General features: G+C 35.8%; 1 protein-coding gene across 2 annotated transcripts in view; it reads right to left on the bottom strand.

The window, feature by feature from the left end:
- Positions 1–22,246, bottom strand: part of ATF7IP (activating transcription factor 7 interacting protein) — a 121,109-nt gene extending 98,863 nt beyond the window's left edge. Inside the window, exon 1 of one of the 2 annotated variants that reach the window (XM_023741588.1) lies at positions 22,083–22,246. The gene's annotated coding sequence lies outside the window, so the exon portion shown is untranslated. Of the gene's footprint in view, positions 1–1,555; positions 3,230–22,082 lie in introns of those variants that run through there. The other variant, XM_023741589.1, reaches the window with a different exon arrangement.
- Positions 22,247–22,803: the final 557 nt, after the last annotated feature.

The raw sequence follows: 22,803 nt of genomic DNA, 5'->3' as shown, positions 1-22,803 counted from the left end.
GGATATGGAATGTGTGGCTAATTGCCTCCATGAACAACTGCCTCCTTTGCCATCAGACCAGAAGAACTGGATGGTGCCCAGCTACCATTACTAAACACTTTGAATCTTTGATCAAAGGGGGGGAAATGCAGAACGGAATTTCAAATTCTCATGGACTCCAGCCTTCGATGAACCCCTGAAACTACTGCCCTGAGATAATCTTTCAACCAAAAGTATTCCCTGAAGTCATCTTAAAACCAAACAATAGTTTAGCTTAACTAGTAAAAATGTCTGCCATGAGCATTATGCTGTTTTAAGGATGATCTATATGAGATCAAATCGACAAGAGCAACCCCAAAGATTAGAAAGGAAGCTTAGGGGGCAGTGAGTTTATATTAATGAGAGAAGAAAAACTCAAAGAAAAGGAGGGTGAGAATGGTTGCACAACTCAAATAATGTAATCAATGTCACTAAACTGTACATGTAGAAACTGCTGAATTGGTATGTTTTGCTGTGTATATTCTCAACAACAACAACAAAATAAATAAAATTTAGAAAACAAAAGAATAACAGTTCTGCTTTCTGGAATATTTTGTTAATATTAATTTTATTCTCCCACCTTTCTGGGTAACCGTGGAATTATACTATCTCAATAAACGTTTCTAATCCAAGACCATGTTAAGAAAGCTTCTGGAAAATTCTGAAACTAAATTTATGAAATCATTGAGCTATATTACTTTTAAATATATACGCTTAAATTAAAACTGAAGTGAGTATCAGCAATTAATATTACTTAAGTAACTAAATTCAGTTCCATGTTGTTGTATTAGAATACATTGGTTATAAAGAAAAGAGGTATCCAGGCCTAGAATATATGAACTTATTCATAAATTCAAAATCTGAATCTGAATGCCAATTTAAGCAAAAAGTAATTAAAATTAAAAGTTAAGCACCATTAAAAATGTAAGAGTTGGATGGCCAAGATAGGCAGCATGATTAGAAAGAACTGGAACCACAGCACCAAAAAAAGTCTTATAGCATTTTAACATTTTTTCTGTAACTACGATTTATATCTAGAGAATTAACATTCTTCCCAGGAAATTATCAAACAATACCTACAGACATAACAAAACAACAACAAACCAGCACTAATCTGTGAAAAAAAAACAAGAAAAAAAAAATCACACTCTTTTGCAAAAAAGGCTTATTAACGGCTTCTTCTAAAAAATTCTATTCAGATGTTATATTATTTTAATTTCTACAAATACTTACCAAAAAAAATAAAATATTCAACATAAAAGGAAAATTATGTTAATTAAGGCCAGAAAAGCATTAGTGTGATCAAATGTTCTGGCAATGAGATAACATAAGATGGTGAGAAATTATAGGAATTTAACCTCTGACCTCAGCATTCTATGTACTGTTTCCATAATAGAGGCTTAAAGGTTCTATCAGCAAACATTTACTTCAACTTCTTAAAAAATAAGCTCTAAGTTCACCTTTCTAAATAAACTTAGCCAAATTCATATTTTTTTTAAATTAGAATGTTTAAAGATAAAAAGTAATTAGTTCTTACCTCTCTGGTCCTGATGCATGCGACAAGTCTTCTTACTGGCATACTTTCTTCCTAAGCAGCTACAAAGACTAGGTCAGCAGCCATTTTGAGACAGCTGCACTGTCTCAGTTGCACTAAAGTGTAATTAAGATGGCTGCAACGTGCACTCAAGAACTCACACAGTGAAAACTCAGCTATGTATCAAACAAAGCCCCTCCCACTTTGGCAGCCTGCAGGAAACAGACCACAGCTAATGCATATACTGCAACAAACACTGCAGCTACTCAGGGCACAGAAAAAGAAAAGAGGAGGCAGCAAGCCAGTTTTGTAACATAATGCCTGTGAATCCTGACTTGCAATACAGACTTTGGGCACATCCAGATCCCAGACAGCTTGAAATCCATGCCACATATTAGCAGTTACAGAGATAGAGCCAAATCACACAGAGCAAACATTAGGGAATTTGCTTGAAAGGAAGCCTCCATTTCAGTCCAGAAAAAAAAAGTCAAAGTCAAACCCTGCTCAAGGTCTTTTCCCCCCTCCTTTTATAGTTCTTTTATCATGAAAAGAGTGTCAATTCTGTAAATTCTGGAAAATTAAATTTTGCAAATCCTGATAGTCATTTGATCAAGTTAATTTCAACTGCAGAGGGTTAAAGATTTTCCCCACAGAATTTACGCCCCAAAGTACTTAAATCTAGCAGAATGGTTAAAGCTTGCATTCAGATTTTTGAAATCTTGACAACTGTTTTAAATAGCTGCTGAGGAGGGACTAGAATCATTAGAACTAAGATAATAACAAAGCTTATTTTGAGTAATTTACCAAAAAGACAAAAACAATTCCATCTCTTCCGGTAGTCCAGATGATCACAAAGACATTCCCAGGTGAATATTTGGTCCCAGCGCAAATTACATTTAACACCCTGCCACAGACCTCCCAACATTTTGATACGCGTATAAAGCGAATAAAAACAAGGACTGTGGACACCCCTGGTAAAAAATAGGGAACACAAAAAGGTAAAATTCAGGCTAAAAGTAACTATATTAATTCAAATTTAAGAGACTTCCCAATGAATTTGTCTTGGCTGTACCATAGCCATCAAGAAAAGGGGAAGACAAAAGCACACAAAGAACCTGTTTGCTTGACTTGCTCAAGTTAGCTAGAGAATCCACCACTTCCCTCTCTCTTACCTGACATGCCTTCCTAAAATTTAGCTGCCCTGTGCTCTCGTTTCTATCCATCAGTGGGTGTACAGGTATTCATTAAAAGTGTTCAAGGGTACAGGGAACTGGTAGAGGCATAACTAAAAGGAGACTAGCCCCATGAGTTGATAACTGTTCAAGCTTAGTGATGGGCACATGGGATTTATTATTCTATTTCTGTATTTGAAATTTTCCATGATGAAAGTTAAAAAATAGCTACTCAGCTTTAAAAGGCCTTTATATCCTCTCTATGAGGCAAACTGGGTAATATATGTAAAAACTCCTTTTAAGTACTGTTTCAGAGAAAAAAACAAGTTATGCTTGATATAAGCCACACTAATTCTTCAGAAATAGAATCTCAAGCAAAAGTCTATTCATTAAAAGGAAAATGTTGGTAAACTGGGAAGGAGTGGAACAGGGAAGACATTACTATAACCAATAGAATCTGAGTAAGGATAAGGGGAAGGGGGATTGGGGGTGGGGGGCGGCCCCCAAACAGCCAAGAAATTTAGAGCTGCCTAATGAGCAACTTCTGACATTCAAGAAGCAGATTCCACAAAGATATAAATTATGTAACATACCCTCACAAGCACAAGGCTCCCCCCCTCCCCCAACCCAAAACCCTCTTAAGCCTCCCTTGTCTTGCCAAACACCTTTCCTTTGTAAATCCAGTCTACTTTCTCAGTCTTAAGCTTTCCTGGGCAACCTGCTGGTTACTCACGGTAGATATAAGAGCTATTTTTCAACTAATTTAGATTTCAAAGTAAGAGACATAATCTAAGTTCCATCATTATACCAATCCTCCTCCAGCCACTGTAATCATCTTACTACCAATTTGCTCATTTTTCTCTATTGTAAGTCAAATCAATAAATACACTGATCGTCTACTTCATGCAATGGACCTTGTGGAAAAGGAGTAGGGAGGTAGACTGATTTGTATCAACTCTTCATATAGGTTTTATATACATTATATAAATTAATTTTCACACTAAACCTACAAGGTAGCTTTTACTTCCAATTTGAGATTGAGGAAACAGGTTCAGAAATTAAAATAACTTTACAAAAGTGGTAAGAGCTGAAATACAATCCCATGCCACACTCAGTCCCAGCCCACGAAGCCTCATCCTCATTGGTTCTGTTTCTGTGGCTGATGGAAGGAGTTTAGAAAAGTAAAATGATTAGACAGTTATTCAAACAGCAAGAGTCACTGTCAACATCTTTGTTTAAGCTTATTTTTTTTTTTTACCATGCTTTAGATGAAAGTTTACAGAGCAAATCAGTTTCTCATTAAACAATACACATTGTTTTGTGACATTGGTTGCCAACCCCATGACGGTTCAACACTCTCCCCTTCTCGACCCTGGGTTCCGACTTACCAGCTTTCCTATCCCCTCCTGCCTTCTTGTCCTTGTCCCTGGGCTGGTGTGCCCATTTAGTCTTGTTTTGTTTTATGGCCCTGTCTAATCTTTGGCTGAAGGTTGAACCTCAGGAGTGACTTCAATACTGAGTTAAAGGAATTTCTAGGGGTGTTAAAGCTTTAAAAGCCTTAAATCTATATGTGCCTTTGTTCATGCTTTACCCTCTATCCCAAAGATCCTACCCTACTTCACTCAGTAAATCCTATTCATGCTTCAACTTAAATCATCATATCACTGACAATCCTTTCCTTACTCCTTTTTCTTAATATGCCTGTCCCTCAAACCAGGTCTGATTCCTCCCAAGATCTTTTATGCACACTATCACTATACTTACCACATTTCATTACTTATATTTTTATATACGAGTGCCCAAAGGACAAAAATCATGTCTTCTCATCTTCTATTCTCTTAAATACTGTGAAACACAGAATTTGTTCAATAGATGGTGAGTTGAAATGAATTCCCATTGTTTTCATTTCTATTACAAAAATCTCACAAAGTCCTACATCTTTAAGAACCTTCATATTTAGGATCTCAACTCCTACTTTCTAGAAAGAATAGTAAGTTGATTATAGGGTTCCCTGCCAAGATTAAAAATTTCTAAACTTCAGAATCCAAGATAGGAAAGTATATTTTGTAGAGCACTTTTCAGTTTTTAGAGTGTTTTCAAAGGCACAACAGAAGCACTTGGCTGCTAACCAAAAGGTTGGCGGTTCAAACCCACCCAGTGGCTCTGTGGGACAAAGACCTGGTTATCAGCTCTCCTAAAGATTACAGCCTAGAAAACCCTACAGGTCAGTCACATGGGGTCGCTATGAGTTGGAATAGACTTGATGACACCTAACAGCATAGAGGAGCTACTATGTGCTGAGGAGAGCTGAGCTCTGAGTGAAGGCTACACAAATTTTTGGAAGACAAGGAATCTACTTTGAAATTTTATTAGTATTCCTAAGGAAGTAGAATATAACTTGATTGCATAATGTCATAGATTATCTTAAAAAAAATTTATTTTACATAAGATCATTTGTAATAAGCCTAACCTCACTTATTTGGAAAAGCATACATATTTGGAAGCCATTCCTAATGTTAGGTAATATTTCCCATGATTACCCAATATTTTATCTCTTTCTAATTAAAAACTAGCACTTCTCACATAGCTTTTTAAAATTTCACTTGTATGATGACCATGTAAAATAAACAGTACAAATGTTATAATCTGACATTTTTATGACTAGAGAATGTAACCATTTTCCAGCAGTCACACAACTAGTAATGAAAAAAGCTATGAAATTAAGTGTAGTCAACTACTACATTTTTTATATATCACACTATTAGAAAACTTTGCATATATAAATCATTTAAAATTCCACAGAACCTAAATAAAAGGTTTCAATACATTCATTTAGTTAAAACACTTTAATTACACAAGTTATCATTATCTGCACTATATATATTAATAGGGAAAAAGCATGTTAGAAGGATGTCAGGATGTGAACTAAGAACACCTAACTTCACTCCCTCCTTAAATCCCAAAAAAATTACAGTAAAGGGATTTTTTAAGACACAAATCCTCAAGAACAGAGAGTAAAGTAAGAGAGAATAGCTATAAATATTTTGGAAATCGGAAAATAAGCAAGCCCAGTGGTAACTAACTTCCAGTCTGCAAAACCTCAAATTCCAAGTTGCAGCAAGGACAAATTAGGAATGATCCTGATTTACATAGCAGAATTCTCAAAGACATAGGAACTAGAAGAACCTTTGGAAATGGAAGTGAAAGTGTCATAGAGTAGAATGATATGGCTGTAAGAGGGAATAGTGAAAACTGTTTTGTGAGAGGCAGTAAGACACCCTAGATGCCCTCTGCAAACACATTCCACTGAATAGCTGCTCTCTCCAACCCTAGCAAAAGTCTGAAAATAGCATCCATAGTTAAAAATGTGAGTACCATACCAAAAAGAGAGAGACTGAGTGCTGACTGTAGAGACTCTAGTCCTCTTCCTCCATTAATCTCCCAGAATGCTGGCAACCACACTCTTATTCTCTATGGATAAGAAAGGAAGATTATTCTCTGGGGTATCTGACTAGCCCAAAAAGCAAGACCTGAGGGTTTTGTTGGAGTTCCCCAAAAATGGTCTGCCCAGACCTGCTTATTGAGAAGTTCAAAACTGACAAATTCAGATATTCTAATCATCTTATCAATCTCCCACATCACATTATGCACTCAACCAAGGAAAAGGAAGGCAATTGGGTAAAGTCTCTAACATGAAAGACAAAGATCAAAATTTTAAAAAAAAAACCTATGCAAAAAGAAAACTTGAAAAAAAATCATTAATATCTACAGATATTTAAAAAAAAAAAATTGTTACATTCCTGATTCAAGAATAGGATACTACAGGCAAGGAATACGGTAAAACAGAAATTAAGAACTTAATAGAAAAAATGGAAAATTCAACAGAAGGACTAGGTGATGAAGTTAACAAATCTTCCTGAACATAAAGCAAAAAGACAAAGTTGTAAACAGGAGAAAAATATATTAAGAAAATTGGAGTACCCATCCAAAAATTCTAATTAAAATGGCAGAAAGGCAAATGACATCAACAATGAAATAATTTACAAAAACTTTCCGGAACTGAAGGACAAAGTTTGCCAGCCTAAAAGAGCCCAATGAATGTTTAGTAAACAGTGAAAAACAGAGCCAAACCAAAGCATGTTACAGGGATATTACAGTGAAATTTCAGATTCTACAAGCTTGCACTGAGGGAAAATCAGAAATAAGAATGGCTTCAGATCTCTCAATAGTAATAACAGAAGTAAGAAGATAAATGGAGCAGTGCCTTTAAAATTCTAAATGAAAATTATTTCCACCCTAGAGTTCTATACCCAGCCAAACTATCAGTCAAGCATTAAAAATATAGAATAATGACATTTTTCAAACACACATGGTGTCCAAAACTATGTCTCCTACCCACCCTTTATCAAAAAGCTAGTAAAGGATGTGCCCTGCCCTCCCATGACAGAGTAAGACAATAAAAAGATAACATATAGAAAACAAGGGTCCTACATTCCCACACAGAAGGAAATCCCCAGTAAATAATATTCCAGGGATGACAGTTGTACACCAGATGTAAAGAGCAACTAGGCCAAACTGAAGCAATAAGACTCAAGAAACAGACATGAATCAAGATCCTCCCTGCCTCTGTATCTGAGAACAAAATATGTAGATCAGAAATTAAATTTTCTGAAATAAATATCCAAAGAGTCTTAGTAAAGACTGTACCAAATATTCTTAATTATTACTAATACATGAAACAGTCTCCTAGGTACAAGCATACTGGTATAAAGCTGACACATCTTTCTCATGTATCAATACTTATCATAACTGCATCAAAGCAATGGGTCAGGACTTCCATGATTTTGTTAGTCCAGTGCTGACAACTTTGCATAAGTAGATTACTTACCCCAAGATCAGCAAAACAAGAATTAAACCAAAATCCAAGTCGCCATCAGGTCAATTCTAACTCATGGCAATCCCATGTATGTCAGAGTAGAACTGTGCTCCACAGGGTTTTCAGTGACTAATTTTTCAGAGTTAGATCACCAGGACTTTCTTCTGAGTTGCCTCTGGGTAGACTCAAACCACCAACTTCTTGGTTAACAATGAGGACATTAATCATTTGCACTACTTTAGGGTTAAACGACCTGATTTAAATGTGGTTAATATTTTATACTTAATAGCCATATGAGAAAAACACCTTTTTAATCTACTTCTAATCCTCAATTTAAGATCTATTTTGTACAAATAGTAGCTTAAATAATATCTAGATTCAATACCCTCAGAATTCAGGCAAAACAAAAATCCTACAAAAGATTTTAATATAGATTATAAGCTAAGAAACCATCAGACAATTTTTTAAATGATTCTGTATAAAAATACTGAATATATTAATTGGCCTTGTCTAGAAACTACTTAGAACAATAATTAACAACAATATTATATAAAGTACCATAACTGAGTCTCTTTACTTTTTATGAACCAGTTTACATACCTTTAATAAGTATCTGTTTTCCTTCCTAGCAGGATAAAATTGGGTAAATCAAATTTATAACCATGACCACACCAGAAATGTGACATTTAAATACAAATCTCTTTTAATTTGGTATGACAGGGAACAAAAACTGCACTTCAAATGTAGAAATGATGCCTGCAAGTCTTCCCAGGAAATCGATTTGATATTTCTTCTGTAGCTTACGGAATCCTAGTTTTAAAGGGAGTAAAGAATACCACTCACTCCCTGACAGACCAGGAACACTGACAAATGTGGGAATCTCAGGGAAACATGATACTCTACAGACAGCAATTACAGGTGAAAACTCATAAGATAAACCAGATGGCACTTGGTTCCTGATTTCATAGACAAGCTGATAAGTAAATAATAACACTTTACAAAGCATCCCAACAGAAGTTAACTTTTAAACCTCGTATCAAAAAGAACTAGACAATAGGGAGGTCTTTATTAATCAACACTCGCTTAGATCTATGTAAATGAAATGGCCTAATAAAACAAAGATCCACGATTGGAAAATCACCAAACAAATTTATATGGTCAAATTTGTGCCTTAAGGGGCAGGAATTTGGCCACAAGGTAGGGTTATGGGGAAAAAAAAGCCACCCTGACACTGTGCATTACTTCCATTTTGAATAAGCATGTCCAACAAATGCCATAACTGGAGGACAAGGGGGAGATGCACTTTGCATCCTGAGATTAAAAAAAAGAAAAGAGGTAATCTTGTCTGGATTAAATGACTTCATTCGTGATACTGGCAACAGTAACTGTCTGAAGAAAACTTTGTGGCTGTGGTAATTAAGAGAAAATGGCTACTTTTTCACCATGAAGAGGCTTGCTGTAAATTTAGTGACTTTAGTAATCTTGTGAGGTATTTTTTCTTTAAATATGTTTGTTTGTTTTTTTTTTTTTAACTCTTCTGTTTTAAAAGAGTCAGTTCTAAAGCCTAGATTTCCTCACAAGCCTTCTTTGCATGTAAACTACTTTTCTAAATGCTGTTCTCCTCAGTAGTGAGTGGTATGATCAAACATACTTTTCCAAATTACGTTTTAAGTGCATTTAAATTCTAGTTCCAGAAATTAAGAATATTATCATCTTCTATAAATCTCCCTGTACTGCAAGGCTTCCTGTACATCCCGTTGCCAATGAGTCGATTCTGACCCATAGCAACCCTAGAAGACAGAGTAAACTGCCCCACAAGGTTTCCAAGGCTGTAATCTTTACGGAAGCAGATTGCCACATCTTTTTCCTGCAGAGCAGCTGCTGGGTTCTAATTGCCGACCTTTTGGTTAGCAGCTGAGCACTTAACCACTGTGCCACCAGGGCTCCTTCCCTGCACATTTGCTGTTGTTGTTGGGTGTCGTCGAGTCATTTCAGGTTCATAGTGGCCCTAAGTACAACAGAAGACATTACTGCCCAGTCCTGTGCCATCCTGACAATCTTTGCTATGTCTGAGCCCACTGTTGCAGCCACTATGTCAACCCATCTTGTTGAGGGTCTTCCTCTTTCTTGCTGACCCTCTACTGTACCAAGCATGATACAGGGACTGGAGAACATGTCCAAAGTACCTGAGACAAAGTTCTCACCATCCATGCTTCTAAGAAGCATTCTGGGTGTACTTCTTCCAAGACAGATTTGTTCATTTCTTTGGAAGTCCATGGTATATTCAATATTCTTTGCCAACATCATGATTCAAAGGCATCAGTTCTTCTCTGATCTTCCTTATTCATTGTCCAGCTTTCACATGGATTGCCCTGCACATACTTGCCTCTTAATATTCATAACCAGTTGATTGATTCATCACTTGACTGAAGCCAGTAAAGAGAAATGTTGTCAGGCAGGAATGCAGAACATTTTATACATGTAATCTTATATAACCCTCACAACAACCCTATGAGGTGGGTGGTATCCCCATTCTACAGATAAGGAATACTAGTGGAAGACATTAATTTCCCAGGTCCCAGTACAAAACAATTGTTCTTTCTCCTTCATTATATTACCCATTGGTTTTTGGAAAATTCTTTGCCTTTTCTCTCATTCTTTCTTCCTTTATGTTTCAACTTATGAATCACTTAAAATAACTGGTGGGGGAACAAGAGAATTACATAAACATCAAACACAAAATAATTATTCCATCTTTTCCTCAAACTCTTACTAATTTGCATATCCTGTTCATCAGTCCTATTTTAGGAAATTCTTATTAATAGGTAAGCAATGGTGTTTCATTGTTAACTTTCTTTACTCTATGCATGAGATTAAAGATTTTTTTCTAAAAGTTGATTTACTATTTATAATTTTTCATATGTAATGTGCCTGTCAAGTTTTTTGACCATTTATTCAAGGGGCGCTTGCATTTAATTAAATTACATGCTTGGCTATTAAAAAAAAAAGTTTTGGCATCTATCATTCTCCTTTTGCACTTCCACCTAAAACAAAGGGGTTCTATCCTTTCAATAAGCAAATATTTACTGAATATTAAAGTAGGCACTATACTTTTAATAGTGGTCTTATCATACCTAACTAGAAAAGATTTGTTTCTAAAATGTGGTATTTGTCAGATACATCAATAAGATATAATTCCTAATCCTAGGAAACTTATAAAGTACTATACAAATAACTATAAACACAAAAGTGAAAAGGAATAAATGCCTTTTAAAAAGATGCAAAGTAAAAGAGAGAAATTAGAAAACTTTCAGCTGAGAATCACAACCGTTAAGAACTTGGCTGCTAATGAAAGGTCAGCAGTTCAAATCCACCAGCGCTCCTTGGAAACCCTACTGGGGGTGGGGGTGGTTCTACTCTGTCCCAAACTCAACAGGAATGGGTTTGGGTTTCCTTTTTTTTGGTTTTTATTATGCATATTACATATGCACTATGGCTGCAATGATTTTTATTTACAAGAATCAAAAATTTGTATGAGGGAGCTATTTACAGTTCTCCTAACATACCATCTTCTTTTCTATCTCTGAATTTTGTTAATGCTTTAGTTATACATGCTCTTGTGCCTTTTGCATGTAGCTTTTTTTAATAATTTTTTTGTTGTTGTTGAGAATATACACAGCAAAACATACACCAATTCAACAATTTCTACATGTATAATTCAGGAATATTAATTACATTCTTCAAGTTGTGCAACCATTCTCACCCTCATTTTCCGAGTTTTTCCTCCCCCATTAACATAAACTCACTGACCCCTAAGGTTCCTATCTAATCTTTTCAGTTACTCTTGTCAATTTGATGCTGTATAGATAGAATTTAAAAGAGTATAACACTCAAGACAGATATTCTTTATTAGTTAAGCTAAATGACTGGTTTTAAGGAGACTTCAGGGGTATTTCTGGTTTAAGGTTTTGAGATTATCTCAGGGCAATAGTTTCAAAGAGTTTGCTATAGGATCTTTGATCAAAATGTTCAGTAATGGTAGCCATGCCATATCATTTTTAAATTTTTTATTGTGCTTTAGGTGAAATTTACAGGGTAAATGAACCTCCCATTCGATAGTCTGTATATAAAGTGTTCCATGACATTGTTGCATTCCCCTCAATATGTCAGCACTCTCCTGACTTCCTGACTTGTCCTGACTTCCTACCCCTTCCTGCCGTCTCATCTTTGCTGCTGGGCAAATGTTGTTTTGATCTTGTAAAATTGACTGTTCTAAGGAACGTGTTCCTCTTGGGCATTACTGTTTATTTTATGGGCCTATTATTCAGCTGAAAGGTAATCTCCAAGAATGGCTTCAGTTCAGGTCAGAAGGGTGTCTTATGGCCACAGTCTTAGGGGTTCCTCCAGTCTCTTCTCAGAACAGTAAGTCTGGTCTTTTTTGTGAATTTGATTTTTTGTTCTACACTTTTCTCCTGCTCTGTCTAGGACCCTCTGTTGTGATTCCAGTGAGAGTGGTCAGTAGTGGTAGCCAGGCACTGTGTAGTTCTGGTCTTGGAGTCATGTAAACCTGTGGTTCATGAGGACTGTTAGTCCTCTGGACTAACTGGTTCCTTGAGTCTTTGGTTTTCTTCACTCTCCTTTGCTCTGGATGGGAAAAGACCAATAGTTGTATCTTAGATGGCCGCTCACAAGCTTTTAAGACCCCAGACACTACTCACCAAAGTAGGATGCAGAACACTGTCTTTAAGAACTATGTTGTGCTAACCGACGTAGATGTACCCCCAGTATATGTCCTTTACCTTCAAGCCTAGGAACTTCATCTATGAGGTGTTTGGTTATATCTTAGAGGTTTCCCTGCCTGTGACCCTTGTGTGTTCTACTGTCTATATTAACATACATGTAGCACCTACAATTATGTAGAAACATCCACAACCAAACCTGTATCTACAAGTAGGTGTGTTCCCATACACTCTCCCACACCTCTTTAGCATACCTTTCTACCTATGTACGCATTTGTAGATTATTGTTTGTTAATGCTATTGTTGCAGAGTTATCTATGCTAAAATAATGACCGTAGTTGCCCTTTCGTCTTGCGTTCCTCTCAGTGTCTTCCTTTGCCTTTGTGGTGACCTCCCCTATATTGTGTACTGCCTTCCCTTCACCAGTATTAACATATGTCTTCTATCTAGTTAGTAATTTTCCCTCCCTCCCCCTCCTATCTCTGGTAACCATCAAAGAATTTTTTTTCTGTGCATAAATCTTTTCTTGTTTTTTTATAACAGTGGTCTCATATGATATTTGTCCTTTTGTGACTGACTTATTTCACTCAGCATAATGCCCTCCAGATTTATCCATGTTGTGAGATGTTTCACAGATTTGTCATTACTCTTTATCGTTACGTAGTATTCCACCGTATGTACCATTTGTTTATCCATTCATCTGTTGATGGGCACTTAGGCTGTTTCCGTCTTTTTGCTACTGCGAATAATGCTGCAATGAACATAGGTGTGTGTCATGGTTTGAATTATGTCCCCCAAAAAATATGTATCAATTTGGCTGGGCCACCATTCCCCGAATTGTGTGGTTGTCCTCCATTTTGTGATTGCAATTTTATGTTAGAGTGGGATTGTATAACACCCTTACTAAGATCACATGCCTGATCCAATATAAAGGGAGTTTCCCTGGGGTGTGGCCTGCACCACCTTTTATCTTACAAGAGATAAAAAGAAAGGGAAGCAAGCAGAGAATTGGGGACCTCATACCACCAAGAAAGCAGTGCCGGGAGCAGAGCACGTCCTTTGGACCTGGGGTTCCTGTGCGGAGAAGCTCCCAGTCTGGAGAAACATGGATGAGAAGGCCAACAGAGAAAGCCTTCCCCTGGAGCTGACACCCTGAATTTGGACTTTTAGCCTACCTTCCTGTCAGGAAATAAACTTCTCTTTGTTAAAGCCATCCACTTGTGGTTATTTCTGTTACAGCAGCACTAGATGACTAAGACAGAGTGCAAATGTCTATTCGTGTGATGGCTCTTATTTCTTTAGGGTATATACCTAGGAGTGGGATTGATGGATCATATGGTATTTCTATTTCTAGCTTTTTAAGGAAGTGCCCACCTCTGAAATTTTAAGATACTACTGATTCCCTTTACCAGGAATATCCTACTCATCTCTTGAAAGTTCAACTCCTCTAGGAAGATTTCCATGATCACCCCCTAATATACATAATTCTAGCTTTCTGTGACTCACATAAATATTCACTCTTTTACTTACCATACTCTACATAAAGCTACTTTTAATTATTTACTGATTTATCAAGTTAGTTTTGTCAATATGCAGAGCAAATTTAAGACTACAATCATTTTACCTGCATATAAGGCCCTAGAAACACATCTTCTATCCCGAAAATGTATAATTTATACATATAGTTATAACTGGAGAAGAAAGCTGAATCTGGCTAGGATAATGCAAACATAAATTCAACTGTGCAACTAAAACAAGCAAATCAAACAACTGTTATTCAGTTTATCTACAGTCCTTCATCCTTTTAAAATAAGTAAGTTAAATTGTATGGTTTAAGAGTATTCAAAAAAATTAAAAAACCCAAAATTCACTGCTGTCAAGTTGATTCTGACTCATTGCGACCCTACAGGACAGAGTAGAACTGTCCCATAGGGTTTCCAAGGCTGTAAATCTTCACAGAAGCACACCGCCCCATCTTTCTCCTACAGCACGGCTAATGGGTTCAAACTGCCAACCTTCTGGTTAGCAGTTGAGTGCTTTACCACTGTACCACTAAGGCTGAGTTTTAAAAATTAAATTAAAATTCCAATTCTTGCAAAATTAAACTAATGATTAATGGTTTCAAAGGCAAGCAAAGGAAGGACGAATTCTACCAAATAAAATCAGCATTTAAAATAACTGGAACCTCAGCCACAAACTGAGTATGAAGCTCCCAAAATACCATTTCAAAGGAAGATATAGCTATATCCGGACTTGCCTCTTAAAACAAAGAGCCAGTTTAAAATATCAACCTATGAATTTATAAGTTTGACAGACTGCTTCTCCTGCTTCCTTATGTAGCAAAAAACGCTAGGTGTTCCCCAATATCCATTTCTCCTCTTCTTTGATAAAACCGTCTAGTTTTAGCTGGAACTTGGTTGTACTTCTAGATGCCACATTTTACAACCTTCCTTTCCTGGCCAAATATGCCCCAATGACTTAACTCTGACTCATAAAACATGAGTCAAGGTGATACATGCCACTTCCAGATCATGCTCTCAAAAGTATGAGTGTGCACTCCTATTGCCCTTTCTCCCTTGCACCTGGCTGGTGAAAGTGTAGTACTCATGTTCAACCTAGAAATGAAAGTCATAGGTTAAGGTAAAACCAGTTAGAAACCCTCTCAACAGTCTTCCTCTGTATTGTTATGTGAAAGAAATAAACTTTTATCCTCTTTAAACAACGGTAACAGAGTCTCTGTTACAGCTTTTTAACCTTTAATCCAATTGGCTCCTGACAACATTTACCACTCAAAAAGAAATAAAAGAAGAAAAAAATTCAGCGGTAATCCCCTCTTTTCTCTTCCATGGTTTCCCACTTCCTCCTTTTCTTAAAACAGTTTATCTCCTGGAGCCCTGGTTGCACAGTAGTTAAGAGCTCAGCTGCTAACCAAAAAGTCAGCAGTTCGAATTCACCAGCCACTCCTTGGAAACTTTACGGGGCAGTCCCAATCTGTCCTATAGGGTCGCTATGAGTTGGAATCAACTCCACGGTCAACAGGTGTCGCTTTTTTTTGGTACCATGAGTAATAGGGCAGATACATTTCCAAGGTTCCAAAGCCTTAAGAGATATGAATGAGTATCAGCAATCATGTCAAAGTCTTTCCTCCTGGTCCTCAAAACCAGTAGATTCCCTTCCTGTATTCTAAGTTTACCTTTCTACAAAATTGAAGGCACTATTTTTGCGAATCACTGACCCAAGGAGAGATCCTTTAATGGCTTTGACATCTCTGAGGATCATTATTCTAACATAGAGTTAAAAAATTATTAGAATGCCAAAGTGCCACGGAGTGATGGACACAATTTCTAGGTACCTAGCAGGACAATGATTCTCCAAAGTAGCTCAGGACTATACAAACAACAAAGAAAGAGAGAAGGCAGTATACAGTCAAACATTATCACATACTACCTCACATCACCACTATACAATGAGTGCTCTCTCCCAAACTAAAGGGTATATATCTAGTTATTCCCAAACATTATCTACAAAATAACACAAAACATATTCTGGGCAATAAAAAAGTTGCAGACACAAGTGAATTTTCTGATGGCAAAGCTATCAGCTCAATTTCATTTCCAAGACTCACGTCCACCTAGATCCAATTAGGAAGACATATTCTCCTCTCTCAGGAAGGCACTATCAACAGTATTCTTAGGCCTCCCACATATTTTGGAAGATGACCAAGCAGATGCCTGAGTCATTCTCTTAAAGACTCAAAATTCCAAACGGTGAAAATTCAAAACCGAAAACATTCAGACTATATAAATAAGCAGTAGTGTCATGGTCGTCTCGTTTTTCTGGAATGAAAATGCTCCCCAGCACTCATACTGTCTGTCTCCAATATGAAATTATTTCCACCATGCAACTTGAAACATATATAACTAAAGTTTAATTCTGTGACCATACACTTTTGTTTTGAACAGAGGAAAAATGCCAGCAGAAATCTGATTTACTTTGTAGACTGAAGAACAACCTGAGGAAAAAGCATTGCAAAGTAATTTTTAAACAGTCTCAGGCTCACTAAAGAAATCTAACAAGGTCAAATGGGTAAGAATTTTAAGAGAAACTCCACTAATGAACAGGTAATTTCTAAGTACTCTAGGGAACTGAAAAGGACTATGGCTGTCCAGAGCTACTTAATGATATTTTTATAACTTAATATTAAAATATCACATAGTTTTTTGTTCTTTTTGTTTGTTTGTTTTACCTATCATATGCCCCACAACTGTAAGAAACTCAAAGGCAGAAACTTTAACTTCAAACTTCTTTTCCATGTGAGTCCCTTGAAAAACTAAGTATGCCACAAGTATGGATTTTCCAAATGCCTCAAAACTTAAAAAAACAAAATAACAAGAAATCTTTCTAAACTAAAAACTAAACTTCTTTCCCTTCTTGAATAGGTTAAGCATAAATAAATATTCTCAATGACTCAGAGTCATTAATAATATTATCAATTACCATACTGAACAAGCTATAAATACAGATTAAGTTCTGGGAATACTGATTCCCGAACTAAATATCCTCAAATTCTTGCTTTTAATGTTTGAAATCTGATCCTCTTCACTACCAACATCATTTCCTGCCCCTTTCCATACGTATTTCTCTAGTGGCACTTATTTCCATAATTTGCTACTTCTCATCTGTTATGGTCTGAAAAATCCAAGTATCATAATCCACTAGAAATAGGAAAAGTTCTCAACTAAGGGCAAAGGTCTAACAAAAGAGGTAAAATATCCAATTTTTTTAAGCAAATTTCCTCGAAAAAGTCCCAAAGACAGAAACTTCAGTTTAAAAAGGCAGAATGCTCAAGGAAAGCCAGAATTTTAACATTTGATTTCTATCTTTATTTTTGTGGTATCTTCTTATCATGCCTCCACCAATTTTCAAGCTTAGTTTCATAAATATAATATTTTGACAATATTCTGATTTTCTTTCCTGAACCCATTATGAAAACAATAAAAAGTTGAATTACAACTGAAATTCACTATTACTCAAGACATATTTTTCACTACAGTCAGCACAAAGAACAGCTTTAACGGAGAGTACAATTATACTAATAATTAGGAAAACATCCTCTCAGAGAATAAAATAATAGATTTTTATATTTTTTATAAGATTAGGCTCCATCCAGGCCTGAAAAGGAATTACTTTTCAAAATTCCTTCATTTAAAAAAAATTATATTAAAAAAAGAAGAAAGATTTTGGTTTTAAATATTGTAGAACATATTATTTTCTAACCTACTTTCCCCGCTTCTAACATCATACTTGCATTACCTTAATAACACCATGTCCTAAAGCAGATTAAAAATAAAAATGTAGTCCTATATCCTCTCCCAATTCACTCCCATTAACATTATATATGTACCAGGAAACCAGTAAAATGATATCTTAATGAAAAATCACAGGTATCTGAAATTTTCCCAGAGTTCCTAAAAAGAGTACACATTGTGTGATCTGTAAGATGTTGTATTCATCAATAAAGGAAAACAAACAGTATAAAGATATACTTTTACCCCGAATTTAAGTTTAATGCAATTCTAAACAAAACCTCAATTTAACTGGCTTTTTTAAAGATTTATCCAAATGAATCTAGAGTTGATCTGCGAAAACCAAGACTAGCTAAAAAAACTGTGAAAAGGAATTGTGAGTGTATGTTGTACCTCCATACCTTTATACAGATGTTGAACAAGTTTCAGTGATGCTTACAGACTAAGACAGATTAGGAAGTAAGGCCTGGTGATCAACTTCCAAAAACTGGCCAGTGAAAACCTTATGGATCACAATGGTTCAATTGGCAAGTAATCATAAGGATGGCACAGGACCAGGCAGGTTTTCGCTGTTTTGCACGGAGTCGTCATTAGTTGGGAACAACCCAATGGCAGCTAACAACAACAACACGGGGCTACAGAGCTACAGTAACAATGTGGTAATGTGGTATTAAAATAAGGCCCAGATACCCTGGTTGCTAACTTTCTTTTAGACTTTATATTATATATTCCTTCAAGAAGCTGATGAAAGCTATACTCTTTCCCAGAAAAATATACATATGCACACTCATAAAATTGCATACAATTTCAAGGGATCCATGGAACTCATTCAATACATTTAGAGAGGCCCTAGAAGTCAAGAGACCCCTGGTTAACTATCCTTGGTTAATGAAACGGAATTGGTAGCTCAAAAAAAACATACAGTAGTACCTAAGAGCTTATCACGATCAAAAGAAGCAACTCAAAGCAATGAGAAAGGTGACAAATCCTCAACATAAAATTCTGAGAAAGCTAGATATTTGGAAAAAATGGAAACCAGCAGCCCATTTTAACACACTAGGTCAAAATAAACTCCACAACGATTAGAAAGTTAAGTAGTTTTTTAAAGAACATAAATATAGAAACAATAAACCATATAGATGAGTATTTAGTTTATCTGACATGGGTAATATTTTCTAGACAGACAAATACTGTCAGTACATTTGACTAAATAAAAATGTAAAACTTCTGAATATATAAAACCATAAATAATTTTAAAAGATAACTGATAAACTAAAAAAAATTGCTGCAACAAATATGAAAGGCAAAGGGCTAATATCCATAAATATAAACACATAAGAAAAACATTAACACACACCATAGAAAAACAGGCAAAAAAACTCAAACTGCAAATTCATATAAAATGAGAAAATGCATAAATAAAACATTAAAAAGTTCAACTTTACAAGTTATCAAAAAATAAATAAATGAACTACTATTTCGCACCCATCAAATTTATGGTAGTATAGGAAATGCTTTAAAAAAAAAAAAAAAAAACTAAATTGTATAAATTTGGCAAATTAAAAGCACTTTGAAGCAATAATTTCAAAGAAGTTTTCTACGATAAAGTATTCTGATCATGACTCATGTACAAAGGTGTTCATCGCAGCATTATTTATAATAGAAAAATAGGCAAACAAAGTAAGAAAGGCCTAGAATGTCACAAAAATAAAAAATAAATAAATAAACCCATTGCTGTCAAGTCGATTCCGACTCAAAGCGATCCTATAGGACAAAGAAGAAGAACTGCCCCATAGGGTTTCCAGGAGCACCTGGGGGATTCGAACTGCCGACCTTTTGGTTAGCAGCCATAGCTCTTAACCACCATGTCAGCAGGGTTCAGCACATTCTTATAATATACGACAATATTATGTAGCCACTTAAAAACATGTGTTTGAAGAATATTTCATAATTTGGGAAATTTTCAAAATATAATATTATGTAACCAATAAAAAACATTTTAGAAGAATAATGAAATGGGAAAAAATTCACAATGTTAAGAGAAGGAATAAATTATGATCCCAACAAAAAAAAAAACTGATAAGTAGATCAATAAACTGATCAACTAATAAAAGTGAGGTCACAAAAATCACCAAAACATTTACAGCGCTTATTTCTGAATGTTACTATTTTCAACGTTTTCTAAATGTGCTATATGAATAAGTAAAAATATATTTAAATATAACATTTATCCCAAGTACAAATCATGTGTTAAAGACAAAAGACAACTTTAGTGATTTATGACTTCATCATTCAAACTGAATTTTCTGATGATTAAAATTTATAAAACTAGAAAAATTTTAAATAACCCCAGTCACTTAGTATTAATCCCTGGATAACCTTGTGTTAATATTTATATATGCTACATGCATGTCAAAATTTTGTGGCATCACAACCACCAGACTAAATTTCAAAATATGCTTGTTAATGACAGAATACTAATGAACAAAATGTTCAGACGATTCATTAATCTTAGTTTTACACAGCTATGTTTGTACAGCTATGTTTGCCTTTTTGAAAAACATGACAGCAAAATTGTATATTAATGTTTTTTAGTATTTTCAAGTAACTGTTACGACCTTCAACATTAACCTATTATGCAATGGTTTGTATATTCAAACTTAAAACCTTAAATATATTCCATTCATCTGGAAGAGCAAAGTGTATAAAGTTTTTTTCTTAACCTAACTATGTATGTGTGTGCACATACACACACATAAAAAAAATACAACCTAGTTTCAACTTCAAAATACCTGAAATTACTGTATGGGAAGGAGGAGGGTGCTGAGTAACCACTCAGAAGCATAAAAGAGGCAAGATTACACAACTGCCTCTAAATATATTTCTGTGTAGAAAACTTCAGAGTTCTAGGAATTACATCAATGACAAACTAAGATTTTGTTGAAAAAAAGAATCTCTTATCACTCCATTCTATCTCATGTGTGACATCACTTAAAAACCCACCAATCAAAAGTATCAATTACATCCAGTTCATAGTTACTAAGGGTATTCGTTTTAGGAAATAAAAATGTCCCTCAACTAACCAAGATTATAAAGCAGAGCCACTTCTTCATTTCACAGAAGATCAATGTAAACTTGGGGTTATATAACCAGCTAAGAAACCAATTACTGTACATGCAAACCACAGATAAAAGTTTGTGAAAACCATTTACAGGTTTTTAGCCTAGTAAATAAACTGCACAATGGGAGAATCATATCAAATATTACATAACTTCTCTCAGATGAGTTATATAAGTTTTAAACACAGTGACACTACCTTTTTAAGCTAAAATAATCGGTAGCATATTCACAATTATAACCGCCTCTTCTTTAAGAAACTAAAATCAGGAGCACACTTGTAAAAAATAAACACAACAGGGATATTTTATACACAATTATATGGGAAAGTGTTTCTAAGAAACTATTTCTATTGGTGGTCCTCTTGATTCCTGTGTTGCTGGGAATTCTTTGTAGAATTCTTTTTTAGAACAATTTACCAAGTTATATTTTATGCATCAACACGAAGAAAACAGTAAGAAAATGTGTTGATTTTATTTTAAAAATCAGATTAACAATAATTAACAGAATCAGTAACGGATAAGTGATCAAGGGACTGAAAAATGTAGAATACAAATGCAAGTATGCTCTGAGGCACACAAACTGATTAAAATTAAAACTTCATTGGCTCAGAATAAAAGATTTTTTTAAAAAAAATCCCATGAAGATTGAGGTTTCTTTTTTAACTACATTGTATGTTCTTCCACTGCCCCCAACACATACACCCTATACTTCCAAAACTAAAATTGTATTTTGCAAACATCCCACACATCCATGACAACAGATCTGGTAAAAATAGGGTTAAAAATGTATTTGCAAATATGCAGTTTAAATACATGCACTTTCCGTGAGAACACCACTAGGTGCAAGAAACTTATCTCCCTACTGAAAGTGAAATTATAATCGAGAACCACAAGAAAGAATCATGTTTACAGCTTCTCAGAAAATCTGAGAAATATAAAAGACGAATTTGAGGTCGGATAGGAGTACAATATAAGAGAAACGTTTTCCTTTAAAACTGTGGGAATTTGGGAGTAATAGAATGAAACCCCTGAAGAATGATGAAAAATAAATCTAGAACCCAAATGGCGTCCAACAAGAACATTAGATCTGGAAAATGAATATTGCGCTTGCGCAGCCACCGCCCCGTCAGCTGCACAACTGCAGCTAGAGCCCGACCCCGCAAGATCACGTGCTCCCATGCAGCGCCGCCCGCAACTCCGCAACCGCGCAGGCGCACACACAACTCCAGCAGTCGCCATAATGCGGTCTTGACTCTTCATAAATACAATAGTAATTTAACAAAATGTGGTTATAACAGCCCCTAGGATTCACATATACCTTTCGGGGCGGGAGATGAAGGAGAGGGAACCAAGTTCCTTCCTACAGAGCCGTCCCGCGCCGCCGTCCCCAACGTTGCCGCCTCAGTCTCGCGCGCCTCAGTCGCCGCGCCGCCGCTGCCGCCGCCGCTGCCGCCGCCGCCGCCTCCGCAGATTCAAAAACAAACCCGCTTCTCCCTTACACGCGCCGGGGCCGTTATGCAAATTAATGTAGGCGGGGCTCAGTGCTCGTAATATTGGCCACGCCTATATGCTATCAGCCAATAGGTTCACGGACTGGTCGTTCCCCATGCAAATCTCCTGGTTTTTTATTTGAATGAGGGAAATTGGCCCCGCCTCCTACTGTGGAAAAGAAAAGGAAGTCTAGGGTGGTGGCGCTGCGCGTTTCAGTTACAATGTGATTTTGTGTTTTTGAGTGGATCTTCAGTGAGTAGCACTTTTTGAGCTTCCTCTATGAGGCTTAGGAAAGGAAGGAAGTAGGTAGATGAGAGTTAAAGAACTTAAGTAAAGATTTTCAAAAAAAAGATGCTGAAGTATGCTTAGTGATTTGTTTAATCAATAATTTTTTAAAATTAACGAAGTATTATTTGAACTGTATTAGTATGAAGGAATGGAGAGAACGTCTTTTCTTTGCAGTTGTATCCCTAATCTTAAACTGGCAATCAACCACTCACTCAGGGCCAAAGAATGCAATAAAGAGGGCGCTATCCTACTCTTTGGGA

The sequence above is a fragment of the Trichechus manatus genome, unplaced genomic scaffold, assembly GCF_000243295.1.
Source record: "Trichechus manatus latirostris isolate Lorelei unplaced genomic scaffold, TriManLat1.0 scaffold00184, whole genome shotgun sequence".
In the NCBI taxonomy this organism is placed as follows: domain Eukaryota; kingdom Metazoa; phylum Chordata; class Mammalia; order Sirenia; family Trichechidae; genus Trichechus; species Trichechus manatus.
Note: the sequence above shows the minus strand (reverse complement) of the source record. Positions and strands in the feature narration are given on the sequence as shown.